The following is a 13433-nucleotide window of genomic DNA, read 5'->3' on the forward strand; positions in this document are numbered from 1 at the left end:
GCAGAGATTTCTACCCTGAATCTTTTTTTTTTTTCCAAATTGAAGTATAGTTGATTTACAATATTGTGTTAATTTCTGCTGTACAATCACGTGACTCAGTTATACATATATGGGGCTTCCCTGTTGCCTCAGGCGGTAAAGAATCCACCTGCAGTGCAGAAAACCTGGGTTTGACCCCTGGGTTGGGAAGATCCCTTGAAGAAAGGAATGGCCACCTAATCCAGTATACTTTGCTGGAGAATTCCATGGGCAGAGGATCCTGGTGACTGTAATCCACGGGGTCACAAAAAATCAGACATGACCAAACAACTAACACTTACTTATTCACATATACATTCTTTTTTTTTTTGGCCATGCCACGAGGTTTCTGGGATCTCAGTTACCTGATCAAGGATTGAACCTGGGCCATGGCAGTGAAAGCATAGAATCCTAACCACTAGGCAACAGGGGAACTCCCTACACATTCTTTTTCATATTCTTTTCATTATGGTTTGTCATAGAATATTGAATATAGTTCCCTGTGCTATACAGTAGGACCTTGTTATTTGTCCATTCTATATATACTGGTTTGCATCTGCTCATTCAAATTCCTAATCCATCCCTCATTCACCCCCTTGGCAACCACATGTCTGTTTTCTTTGTCCATTGAGTCTATTTCTGTTTCACAGATAAGTTCATTTCAGTCATATTTTGGATTCCACATATAAGTGATATCACATGATATTTGTCTTTCTCTTCCTTTTTTCTATTTTGGCTGTGCCTTGTGGTATGTGGGATCTTTGTTCCCTGACCAGGGATTGAGCCCATTCCCCCTGCAGTGAAAGCATGGGGTTTTAACCACTGGACCACCAGGGAAGGCTCTGTCTTTCTCTTTCTGACTTATTCACTTAGTGTGATAATCTCTAGGTCTACCGTGTTGCTGCAAGTAGTATTCTTTTGTTCCTTTCCATGGCTGAGGAGTATTCCATTGTATGTATGCACCACATCTTCTTTATCCATTCATCTGTCAATGGACATTTAGGTGGTTTTCATGTTTCAGGTATTGTGAATAGTGCTGCTATGAACACAGGAGAGCATGTATCTCTTTGAATTACAGTTTATTCTGGATATGTCCCCAGGAGTGGGATTGATGGCATATGACAACTCTATTTTTAGTTTTTTGAGGAACCTCCATACTATTTTCCATAATGACTGCACCAACTTACAATCCTACCAACAGTGTGGGAGGGTTCTTTTTTCTCCACACCTTCTCTAGCATCTGTTATTTGTAGACTTCTTAATGATGGTCATTCTTATCAGTGTGAAATGGTATCTCATTGTAGTTTTGATTTGCATTTCTCTCATAATTAATGACGTTGAGCATCTTTTCATTTGCCTATTGACCATCTATATGTCTTTGAAGAAATGTCTATGTAAGTCTTCTGCCCATTTTTTGATTGGGTTATTTGTTTTCATTGCTGTTGAGCCTTATGAGCTCTTTGCATATTTTGGAAATTAGTCCCTTGTCAGCCACTTTGTTGCAAATATTTTCTCCTATTCTATAGGTTGTTTTTCCTCTTTGTTTATGGTTTCCTTTGCTATACAAAAGCTAAGTTAGATTAGGTCCCATTTATTTATTTTTTGCTTTTATTTCTATTGCCTTGGAGGACTGATCTAAGAAAACATTGGTATGATTTATGTCAGAGAATGCTTTGCCTGTGTTCTCTTCTAGGAATTTTATGGTGTCATGTCTTATATTTAAGTCTTTAAGCCATTTTCAGTTTATTTTTGTGTATGGTATGAAGGTGTGTTCTAACTTCATTGATTTACATGCAGCTGTCTAACTTTCCCAACACCACTTGCTAAAGAGACTGCCTATTCCCCAGTGTATGTTCTTTTCTCTTTTATCTAAGATTAATTGACCGTAGATATGTGGGTTTATTTCTGGGTTCTCTATTCTGTTGCATTGATCCATATGTCTGTTTTTATGCCAGTGCCATACAATTTTGATTATTGGAGCTTTGTAGTATTGTCTGAAATCTGGGAGGGTTATGCCCCTTCATTTTTTTCACCCTCAGGATTGCTTTGACAATTCTGGGTCTTTTACGGTTGGCTATAAATTTCAGTAATTTTTGTCCTATTTCTGTGAAGAATATCATGGGTAATTTGATAGGGATCACATTAAATCCGTATATTGCTTTGAGTAGTATGGCTGTTTTTAACAATATTAACTCTTCCAATCCAAGAGCAATTAATTTCCTTTGTTATTGTTTTATAGTTCTCAACCAAAAAGTTTTTTGCTTCCTTGGTCAGGTCTATTCCTAAGCAAATTTTTTTTGAGGGGGAGGGGAGTGGGTGGGATGTGATTTTAAAATGGATTGTCTTTTTGCATTCTTTTTCTGATATTTCATTATTCGTGTAAAGAAATGCAAGTGATTTCTGTATGTTGATCTTGAATCCTGCTACCTTGCTAAATTCGTTGATCAGTTTTAGTAGTTCTTCTGTGAAGTCTTTAGGGTTTTCTACATATATTATCATGTCATCTGCATATAAGGACAGTTTTACCTCTTATCTTCCAGTTTGGAATCACTTTATTTCTTTTTCTTGTCTGATAGCTATGACTAGACTCCCAATACTATGTTGAATAGAAGTGATGAAGTGTTGAATAGAAGTGTCTTATTCCAGATTTTAGTAGGAAGGCTTCTAGCTTTTCACCACTGAGTATTATATTGGCTATGGTTTTGTCATAAGTAGCTTTTATTATGTTGAAATATGTTCCCTCTATACCCACTTTGTCTGCCCTGAATCTTTAAGTCGCTGAGCCAACTCAATTATTCCTATACTTCTCATTATGTGAGGAAAAGACCTATCTTGTTGAAATCACCGTTATTTGAGTTTTCTGTTACATGTAGCCAAGCTAAATCTATACATGATACACCAAGAATCATGTACTTTTTACCTGTGGTGGCCATAAGAATGACTGCTTACATCTTTGATGACAGGGGGCACAATTGACCAAGGGACCCAGCTGCTGCATTCTGAAACCCATCATTGCATTCGTGCCAGGGCCAAATTTCCCATGGGCTGTTCCTGGCTAATGAATGAGCACAGATGGGATATTAAGGCAGGCCCATTCCTTGGAGATAGATGGATAATGGGTGGCTTTGGCTGGAAAACTCCCCAGTAGTGTTGCTGAACTTTCCTTAGAACTGTACTGAGGTCTAGGATGCTTTCACCCAACTTCCTTCTTCCCTCTCTCCTGCACTCAGGCTCAGACTTGTAGTGTGATCTGATGTTTCTCCTAAGCTCACCTGGCTCCCTCTTCATTTTCTCTAACAAACCACTTTGAAAGGTTGTTATGTTGTAGCCACGCATTCTTGGAAACAAACTCACTCAGAAGGACAACGCAGATAGTGGAGTGCAGTTTATTACACCGGCAGGCCCAAGGTAGAGTCTCCTCTTAGCCAAGGACCCCAGCCAGTTTTTGTGAAAACCTTATATACCGTAAGTGTATGTGCCCAAACCCACCTCGCCAAATTCCCTGAAGCTAGTCTGAACAAAGGAAAAGAAAGATACAATCAAAGTTAACCTGTGATTCATATGCCTTAAGCCTAGATAGTTAACAGTGGACAATTATCAATAGGCCTGTGGTCATACTCCAATAAGCATAATAGGATTTATGATTCTATTCAGTTACACAGATAATTAGGGTATTCTTTTAGGCAACGGAGAGTCTAGGTATGAGCCCTGGGGCTCTTCCATCTGCCGGGTCTGGTTTTCCAGTTGGTATGTCGTTTCCATAGATACTGGGCATATAATTCAAAGTCCACAGTCTGGCCCACGATGGAGTCCTGCTTTCAAGATGGAGCCTGTTCTGTCTGTTTCCTCCTTCAGTTGCTGAACCACAAAAGACGCCAGGATTCTTGGCCTCCGGAGGAGAAGAATTCAATCTGGGGCCAGAGATGAGGCTTAATCTCTCAGAGCTTTTGTGTAATAAAGTTTAATTAAAGTATAAAAGAGATAGAGAAAGCTTCTGACAGAGACATCAGAAGGGGGCAGAAAGAGTGTCCCCCTGCTAGTCTTCAGCTGGATATTGTATAGCTACTGTTGCTGCTGCTGCTGCTGCTAAGTTGCTTCAGTCGCGTCCAACCCTGTGCGAACCCATAGATGGCAGCCCACCAGGCTCCCCCGTCCCTGGGATTCTCCAGGCAAGAACACTAGCAGTCTGCTAACTAGAGAAAGGAAATGTCTCAAAACTCAGAGAATAGCACCAGGCCCCTCACCCACAACATGCATTGAGATAACATTGGCACCAGGTGAGTCATCCCAGGCCATAAAATGATTGACATGAATCTTGACGAAAGGCATTATATCTTATGTGTTTTTTTTTTTTTAACCACAATGAAAAATAAAAAAAAAAAGCTTTCAATTTTGGCTCAGGGAAAAAACTGTAAAAGATTTGGGAAACTATAAAAACTTGAGTCTTCACTCACATTACTTTGCAAGTGTCCTAGAGCTCTTATTTGTGTCATAGACTGTGGAAGTCTACACAATTTGTTATAGGTATGTTCTACAAGAAATGTGGAATTCCATTCAGCAGACCCATACTCAGAGAAAAAGCCTCAGCACTACATCAGAGGATTTTTTAGTGAACAACTTGACAAAATGGTGGGGTGGGGCCTCCCAAGTGCCACTAGTGGTAAAGAACCTGCCTGCCAGTGAAGGAGACATAAGAGACACAGGTTCGATCTCTGCGTGAGGAAGATCTCCTGGAGAAGGGCACAGCAACCCACTAAAGTCTTCTTGCCTGGAGAATCCCGTGGACAGAGGAACCTGGCAGGGAGAAGGGCACAGCAACCCATTCCAGTATTCTTGCCTGGAGAATCCTATGGGCAGAGGAACCTGGCGGGCTACAGTCCATAGGGTCGGACACGACTGAAGCAACCTAGCTTGCATTATATCAAAAGATTGGCAACTTTAAATTTTAACTTAAAACACATTTATATGTGTTTTAAGTTAAAACATCCACAAATACAAATCATTTTTATGATAGTTCTTTTAAACTGACTTTTTTGGTTGTTGTTGAATTGAGTAAGTCCTGGTTTCAGCTGCATCAGATAAGAGGGCTTCTACTGAAATAATGATAGTATATGTGAATTGCTTTATTGCACAATAATTATATGCCCAGTGTAAAAGTCTTGAGTATAGCTTCAGCAGAATTATGAGCAGATAGGAGGGATACTTCAGGCATCATAAAGAGGCTGATAAACAGGGCTCTGGGAATAACGTCCTTCAAGATTGAAGGACCTGTTTGGCAGTGCTGAGAGGACTAGAAGAAGGGGAAGGCTGTAGTCCAAGAGGCAAGAGGAGATAATGAGATTCTGGGGCAAAACTGTTCCTGGTGGTGGATGACAAGTCCCATGGTGAGGCCGTGGGAATAGGGTGGTGGCTGAAGGAGAAACAAAGGTCAGTGGAGTGAGGAGGTCAGCTATAGAGACGAGGCCAGGGTAGGTGGGTCATCCAATGAACTGGAAAGTCTTCTACACTGGCAGCAAGACTGGGCCTGGAGGAGAAATTAGGGGCCAGTGATGTGCTGCAAGCAGCTTGTACTGGCTCATGAGAGCCAAATGTTAAATTTTCAGTTTTATGATCTGAACACACCCATTATTAAAAATTTAATTATATTGCCTATAATGAAGTCAACTATATTAAAACAAAGGTAATAGATATTTAAAACTAATCACTTTTTAATAACTTTATGACATTTTACTGCTCATGTTCTTAAAATTATTTATGTTTCTTATCTCTGTGTGGTGGAAATACTATACAATGGTGTGCTATGGTGCATCTTTGCTCAACTCCGTCTCCAGTGACATCACGTTGATAACTCAAAATCAGCTTCTACTAGCGAGGGTCCTCTGGACCCCAGTCCTTAAAAGATGGACATTTTTACATCACTGGAATTTGAAATTCTACAGTTGCAGAGCTTGATTTACTGTTTTGTTGATTATCTGCACTCACTCATCAATTGCAGCTGTAGGTTGGCTGTAGATACAAGAGTTAAAGAAAAACCAATGAAAGCATTCTGTGGGAATCAATTGGCCATATGAAATTTACAATGCGTACTGTATATTTTCGGAGAAGGCAATGGCAAGCCACTCCAGTACTATTGCCTAGAAAATCCCATGGATGGAGGAGCCTGGTAGGCTGCAGTCCGTGGGGTCGCTAAGGGTCGGACACGACTGAGCGACTTCACTTTCACTTTTCACTTTCACACATTGGAGAAGGAAATGGCAACCCACTCCAGTGTTCTTGCCTGGAGAATCCCAGGGACGGGGGAGCCTGGTGGGCTTCCGTCTATGGGGTCACACAGAGTTGGACACGACTGAAGTGACTTAGCAGCAGCAGCAACTGTATATTTTATTATGTGTTGTTTATGTCATATACATATCAGTGAAACATAATAAGTATATGTGTATATTTATGAATATATTTCTCATAAAGAGCCAGTTGTTAAACATTTAGCAAACGTACCTCTGAACTAAGGTCTTCTCTCCTTGAGACTGGCACTGGGATGATGGTGAGCAATTCATATGGGGCTCTGCTCCTTCTCCATAGCCCCAGAACTCACAGGCTCATGAGGAGTCAAGACATCTAGGTAACAACACAGCACTGAGTGGCAGAGAGAGAAGCAGCAAGAAGAGGGATCTAGTCTAGGCAGCCATCCAGAGGCGTGAGACGCATGTGGGCACTCATGGGCTAAACACAGCTGTTGACAGAAACCATGAAGACAGAAGGCAGGAAGTCGAGGGACACAGGGAATGGTGCATCTGCCAGAGAGAAACCAGCAGGCTCTGGGGTGCTCCACCTGGCCTCGTGGTACCCAGAGGGTGGAGTAAGGGCAGCTTCTACTAGCGAGGGTCCTCTGGACCCCAGTCCTTAAAAGAGTAGAATTTCTGGGCAAAGGGGTGGGGATGGGAGTCAGCTGAGGGGGAGAGAGGATGGAACAGCATGTGCAAAGGCCAAGAGGTAACGGGAATCTGAATTCTTAGAACTGCAAGCACTGCTGGGTGACAGCAGCCATAGAGAGCCTCAGGAGGGTTCTCAGTAGGAGAGTGTATGGCTGAGATCTCTGTGACTGCTTAGAGGAGAATGGTTTGAGAGAGTGTCAGGTGTGGAAGCAGTAAAGAATGTAATGTCTCTGAGGAGACTTGCAGAGGTGATGGAATAGGGTAGAGGGTATGGGAAAGCAGAACTAATGGAACTTTATTTTCAGGGGTCTGGCTTGGGTAACAGGTCTGATACAATCATTTTTTAAAGAGTACCCACCAATTATTGTGTGGAATATTCCTCAAATTGGGTTTGTCTGATGTTTTCCTTGTGATTAAATTGAGGCTATGCATTTTGGAGGTAAGAATATCACAGTAAAGCGTATCCAAATGTACACAATGTCAATGTGTCTTAACACTTATGATAGAGCCAATTTTGGAGGCAGGATCATAGGAGGAGGCACAAATAGAGGGAAAAATATCTGGGGTTCCAGCTTGGGATGGGCGGAATGCAGAAGAGAATTCAGACCAGAGACAGAGCTCTGGGAGCCTTGGGCACTGAAGAGGTAGCAGAGGACTTTGCAGGGGGCAAGGTTGCCAGTGAATAAGGTACCAGGCTGAGGAGGGGGAAGGGAGACCATGGAGGTAAAAGCTAGACTGGCTTTGCAATATATTACCTAACTTTTCAGGTAGATGAAGACTGAAACGTGACCTGTGGATTTGGGATCTAGGGGCTCAGCCAGTGACCACAGCCAGCGCTTCCTAGGCCAGGCGCAGGCTGGGATTTGTGAAGAGTACTTTTTCTCTCTGGACAGTTAGCTGGAGCATGCTGGGAGGGGCACTCCTGTTCTAATTTGATGAGTGTGAGCAGTGGGTGTTGCATATTCAGAGCTGCTGGCAAGGCTGCAGGGAGTGGTGGTGATGAAAATGAGCTGTGTATAGGCCAGCAGGCTACCCAACACCCAGCACTTTTAGCTGCCAGCAAAGCAACCTAGCTGATGGAGAATTAGCCCTAGAAGTATTGCTGCTGCTGCTGCTGCTAAGTCGCTTCAGTCGTGTCCGACTCTGTGCGACCCCACAGACGGCAGCCCACCAGGCTCCGCCGTCCCTGGGATTTTCCAGGCAAGAACACTGGAGTGGGTTGCCATTTCCTTCTAATGGATGTCAAGTGCAAGTGCAGCCGTGGGCGCCCCCAAGTGGTATATTGGAGGCACTGCCTGTAGAAGAGGAGCAATGAGGGCTGGTCCTTGACCTGGGTTTCACATGTAGGCAAGAAGTTGGAGGTGTGGAATCGTCTTTGTTCGCCAGATTCAGGCTGCCTCAGGGATCCTTACTTTTTTTTTCACGCTAACACTCCTTTCATGTATGGATGTGAGAGTTGGACTGTGAAGAAAGCTGATCGCCGAAGAATGGATGCTTTTGAACTGTGGTGCTGGAGAAGACTCTTGAGAGTCCCTTGGACTGCAAGGAGATCCAACCAGTCCATTCTAAAGGAGATCAATCCTGGGTGTTCATTGGAAGGACTGATGCTAAAGCTGAAACTCCAATACTTTGGCCACCTCATGCGACAAGTTGACTCACTGGAAAAGACTCTGATGCTGGGAGGGATTAGAGGCGGGAGGAGAAGGGGACGACAGAGAATGAGATGGCTGGATGGCATCACCGACTTGATGGACATGAGTTTGAGTAAACTCCGGGAGTTGGTGATGGACAGGGAGGCCTGGCGTGCTGTGATTCATGGGGTTGCAAAGAGTTGGACACAACTGAGCGACTGAACTTCAGTTCAGTTCAGTTCAGTCGCTCAGTTATGTCCGACTCTTTACTGAGTTATAATCAGTAAGTTTTCGGTTTGGTAAGTTTTGGTACTTTTATATACAACTATCACCCCAAACAAGATCTAGAATATTTCCACCACCCAGAAATTTCTTACATCCCTTTCCTGTCAGTCTACCCCCATCCCCAACCAGGAACCACTTTTCTGCTGTCACATTAATTTTCCTGTTTTTGAACTTTCTATCAGAGGAATCATATAATATTTCTTTGTTTTTGCCTTTGGCTGCTTGCCCAGTATGCAGCATCTTAGTTTCTCTATTGAACCTGGGACCCCTGCAGTGGAAGCGCTGAGTCCTAACCACTGGGCCACCAGGGAATGCCCCCTACTATATATTTTTTTGATCTGCCTTATTTTGCTCAACATAGTGTTTTTGAGATTCACTCATGTTGTAGTTATTAATTTTTCATTCATTTGTATTGCTGATTCCATGGTTTGAATATACAATCATTTATTTATACATTTTCTTGTTGATGGCTGTTTCTGGGTTTTAACTACTACAAATAAAGTTTCAGTGAATTTGCAAGTCTCTTGTGAATATATGTTTTTATTTTTCTCGGGTGTATATATAGGAGTAGAACTGGCAGATTAAATGGTAACTCTCAGTTTAACTCCTTGAGGAACTGCCAAACTGTGTTCCAAAGTGGCTGCACCATTTACATTCCTTCCAGCCATGTATAAAGGTTCCAATTTCTCCCCATCCCTATTGTACTTGTTATTATTTGCCTTTTTTATTATAGCCATTCTAGTGGGTGTGAAATGGTATCTCATGATGATTTTGACTTGCATTTCCCTGATGACTAATTATATTGAGCATGTTTTCAAGTGCTTATTGGCCATCTGTATATCTTCTCTGGAGAAATTTCTATTCAAATTCTTTTTATATTTTACAGCGGATTGTTTGTCTTTTTTATTATTGAGTTGTAAGAATTCTTCATATATTCTAGATGCAAGTCTCTTATCAGATATATGATTCAAAGATATTTTTTCCCATTCCGTAGGTTGGGTTGGGGAGGTTCCAGTCCAGCTGGGGAAAGAAGGCAAACATGGGGAGTGAGGAGATGGGAAGGAGAGGTTGAGGGGAGAGGCATTGTAGGGGAGATCTGGGGTGAATTCTCTGAGCTTCAAATCACCCACCTAGGTAGAGACTGGACTGGATGGACTGCTCTGACATTGCCCTGGCTCTGCAGGCAAGAATATGTGTCACTGTATACTCAGTGCTATGCCATCAGGCATATATACTTACATTAAGTGTCAGGGACTTGGCATCTTGTAAGACCAGGAGCATGAGTAGGGTAGAGGGAGAAGAAGTCTCTTTCTTAAAAAAGGAGAGTCCATTTTGCAAACTTCCACAGGACTAATGGGTGACCTTGGAGATAGCGTGATGTGGCCTTAAGAGCCAGTCAGGCTTGGATTCGTATCTTGGTTATAGCTGACACGACTACTAGTGCTCCTTTAGCCATTCCTGGTGGCTTCCTATATCCTTATTCTAATCTTCTTACTGTATATATATATTTAAATGTAAATATAGTTTATATATATATATATATAGTTTAAATATGTATATAGTTTAAATGTAAATATACATTTTTAGCAACACTGCATGGCATGTGAGATCTTAGTTCCCCAACCAGGGATTGAACACACCCTCTTGCAATAGAAGCATGGAGTCTCACCCACTGGATCACCAGGGAAGTCCTTGTAAATTCTTTTATTCCTACAGTATGTGAACTCTTGGGGTTTCCTGCTTAAGGGTTTTCTCTGCTCAGAAGGCATGCAGGACACAGAAAAGTCTGAAAATTCAGGAGCAGCCCTCAACCCTAGTTTCCTCATTCTTTGGTAGTACAACAATACAATACAATGGTGTTCTGCACTATGTCTTGGAGGTCCCCGGTAGAATCAAGACCCCCACTGCCCACTGTTCATTATAGCACCCTGAATTGAATTCCTTTTGATTTCTTTGTTTCTACTTCATCCACTTCTCTACTAGTGCTTTCTGAGATCATCTCTCAAGTAGACCGGTGTCTGCTTCTGGGGAAATCCAACCTAAAGATACTGGTTCTTCCACTTCTTAGATACATCCATTCTATTTTCTTGGGCAAATCATCTTACCTCTCTGAAGCTCACTTTCCTTATCTACAAAACGAGGATAAAAGTGTTTACTTCAAAGGGTAGTCATGAGGTTTAGCATCTCACTCAGGTAGGTTTAGAGTCCAGTAAATGCTAGTCCTCTTTTCTTCCCAGTTTATTGTCCTGTAAACAGATTTTCTCCCAGAGATTGTTGGGTGGACATGCCTCATTAAGCTATAGATAAGCAGCCTGGAGCTGGTCCCATAGGTGACTGGATTACTATTCCCAGTCACCTGCTGCCTCTCTGCTGCTGGATCAAACATCCCCACTGATTGTCACGTCTTCCATCCTTAGAGCAGTGGTCCCCAACCTTTTTGGCACCAGGGACTGGTTTTGTTGGCGACAATTTTTCCATGGACTGGGATGGGGGATAGTTTGGGGATGATTCAAGCACATTACAATTAGTGTGCACTTTATTTCTGTCTCTGTTACATTGTGAAGTAATTATACAGCTCACCATTATGCAGAATCTGTGGAAGCCATGAGCTCATTTTCCTGAGCTTGGATGGTAATTCAAGTGATGGGGAGTGACTATAAATGCAGATGAAGCTTTGCTGGCTCACCCAACGCTCACCTCCTGTTGTGTGGCCTGGGGACTGAGGACCCCTGCTCTAGAGGGAGCAAGTCTCCCTGTTGCCCATGCTTTAGCCATAGGACATGCTTTGGTGAGTGGCATGTGAGCTGATGTGACATTTACCACATCTGAGAAGAAGCTTTAACTGTTAATGCATGGTTTGCCTCTGGCTCTTTTTTTAACTCCTGCCCTCTACCATGAGAAAGAGGTGTCCCCAGAGCCTGGCACTCATTAGACACTTACTGTGTACCAGGCATTGTCTCAGTTGTTATATATGTCTACACATGTTATTAATAATTCATTTCATTCTCACAGGAACTCTTAAGACATAGGTACTATTATTATCATCCTTATTTTACATATTTGGAAAACTAAGATTCAGTAAGGGTGACTGCCTTGCACAAATGTACACAATTGGGAAAGGGGAGTCAGTCTGCCTTCTAGGCCCATATTCTTAACCACTGCACTGTGCTGTTTCTAATAGCTGATCAGCAAACGCTTGTCAAGTAAAAGTTTGTTTCAGTTCAGTCACTCAGTTGTGTCTGACTCTTTGCAACCCCATGGACTGCGGCATGCCAGGCCTCCCGGTCCATCACCAACTCCCAGAGCTTACTCAAACTCATGTCCATTGAATTGGTGATGCCATCCAACCATCCTCTGTTGTCCCCTTCTCCTCCTGCCTTCAATCTTTCCCAGCATCATGGTCTTTTCCAATGAGTCAGTTCTTCGCATCAGGTGGCCAAAGTATTGGAGTTTCAGCTTCAACATCGGTCCTTCTAATGAATATTCAAGACTGATTTCCTTTAGGATGGACTGGTTGGATCTCCTTGCAGTCCAAGGGACTTCAAGAGTCTTCTCCAACACCACAGTTCAAAAGCATCAATTCTTTGGCACTCAGCTTTTTTTATAGTCCAACTCTCACATCCATACATGACCACGGGAAAAACCATAGCCTTGACTAGACGGACTTTGTTGGCAAAGTAATGTCTCTGCTTTTTAATATGCTAAGTTGGTCATAACTTTACTTTCGAGGAATAGACGTCTTTCAATTTCATGGCTACAGTCACCATCTGCAGTGACTTTGGAGCCCCCCAAAATAAAGTCTGTCACTGTTTCCACTGTTTCCCCATCTATTTCCCATGAAGTGATGGGACCAGATGCCATGATCTTTGTTTTCCGAGTGTTGAGCTTTAAGCCAACTTTTTCACTCTCCTCTTTCACTTTCATCAAGAGGCTCTTTAGTTCTTTGCTTTCTGTCATAAGGGTGGTGTCTTCTGCATATCTGAGTTTATTGATATTTCTCCCAGCAATTTGATTCCGGCTTGTGCTTCCTCCAACCCAGCGTTTCTCATGATGTACTCTGCATATAAGTTAAATACGCAGTATACAGCCTTGATGTACTCCTTTCCCTATTTGGAACCAGTCTATTGTTCCATGTCCAGTTCTAACTGTTGCTTCCTGACCAGCATACAGATTTCTCAAGAGGCAGGTCAGTTGGTCTGGTAGTCCCATCTCTTTCAGAATTTTCCACAGTTTGTTGTGATCCACACAGTCAAAGGCTTTAGCATAGTCAATAAAGCAGAAATAGATGTTTTTCTGGAACTCTCTTGCTTTCTCCATGATGCAGCGGATGTTGGGAATTTGATCTCTGGTTCCTCTGCCTTTTCTAAATCTAGCTTGAACATCTGGAAGTTCACAGTTCATGTACTGTTGAAGCCTGGCTTGGAGAATTTTGAGCATTACTTTACTAGCATGTGAGATGTGTGCAATTGTGCAGTAGTTTGAGCATTCTTTGGCATTGCCTTTCTTTGGGATTAAAATGAAAACTGACCTTTTCTAGTCCTGTGGCCACTGCTGAGTTTTCCAGATT

The sequence above is a fragment of the Moschus berezovskii genome, chromosome 21 (assembly GCF_049115385.1).
Source record: "Moschus berezovskii isolate FMDL1 chromosome 21, NW_MosBer_1.0, whole genome shotgun sequence".
Lineage (NCBI taxonomy): Eukaryota > Metazoa > Chordata > Mammalia > Artiodactyla > Moschidae > Moschus > Moschus berezovskii.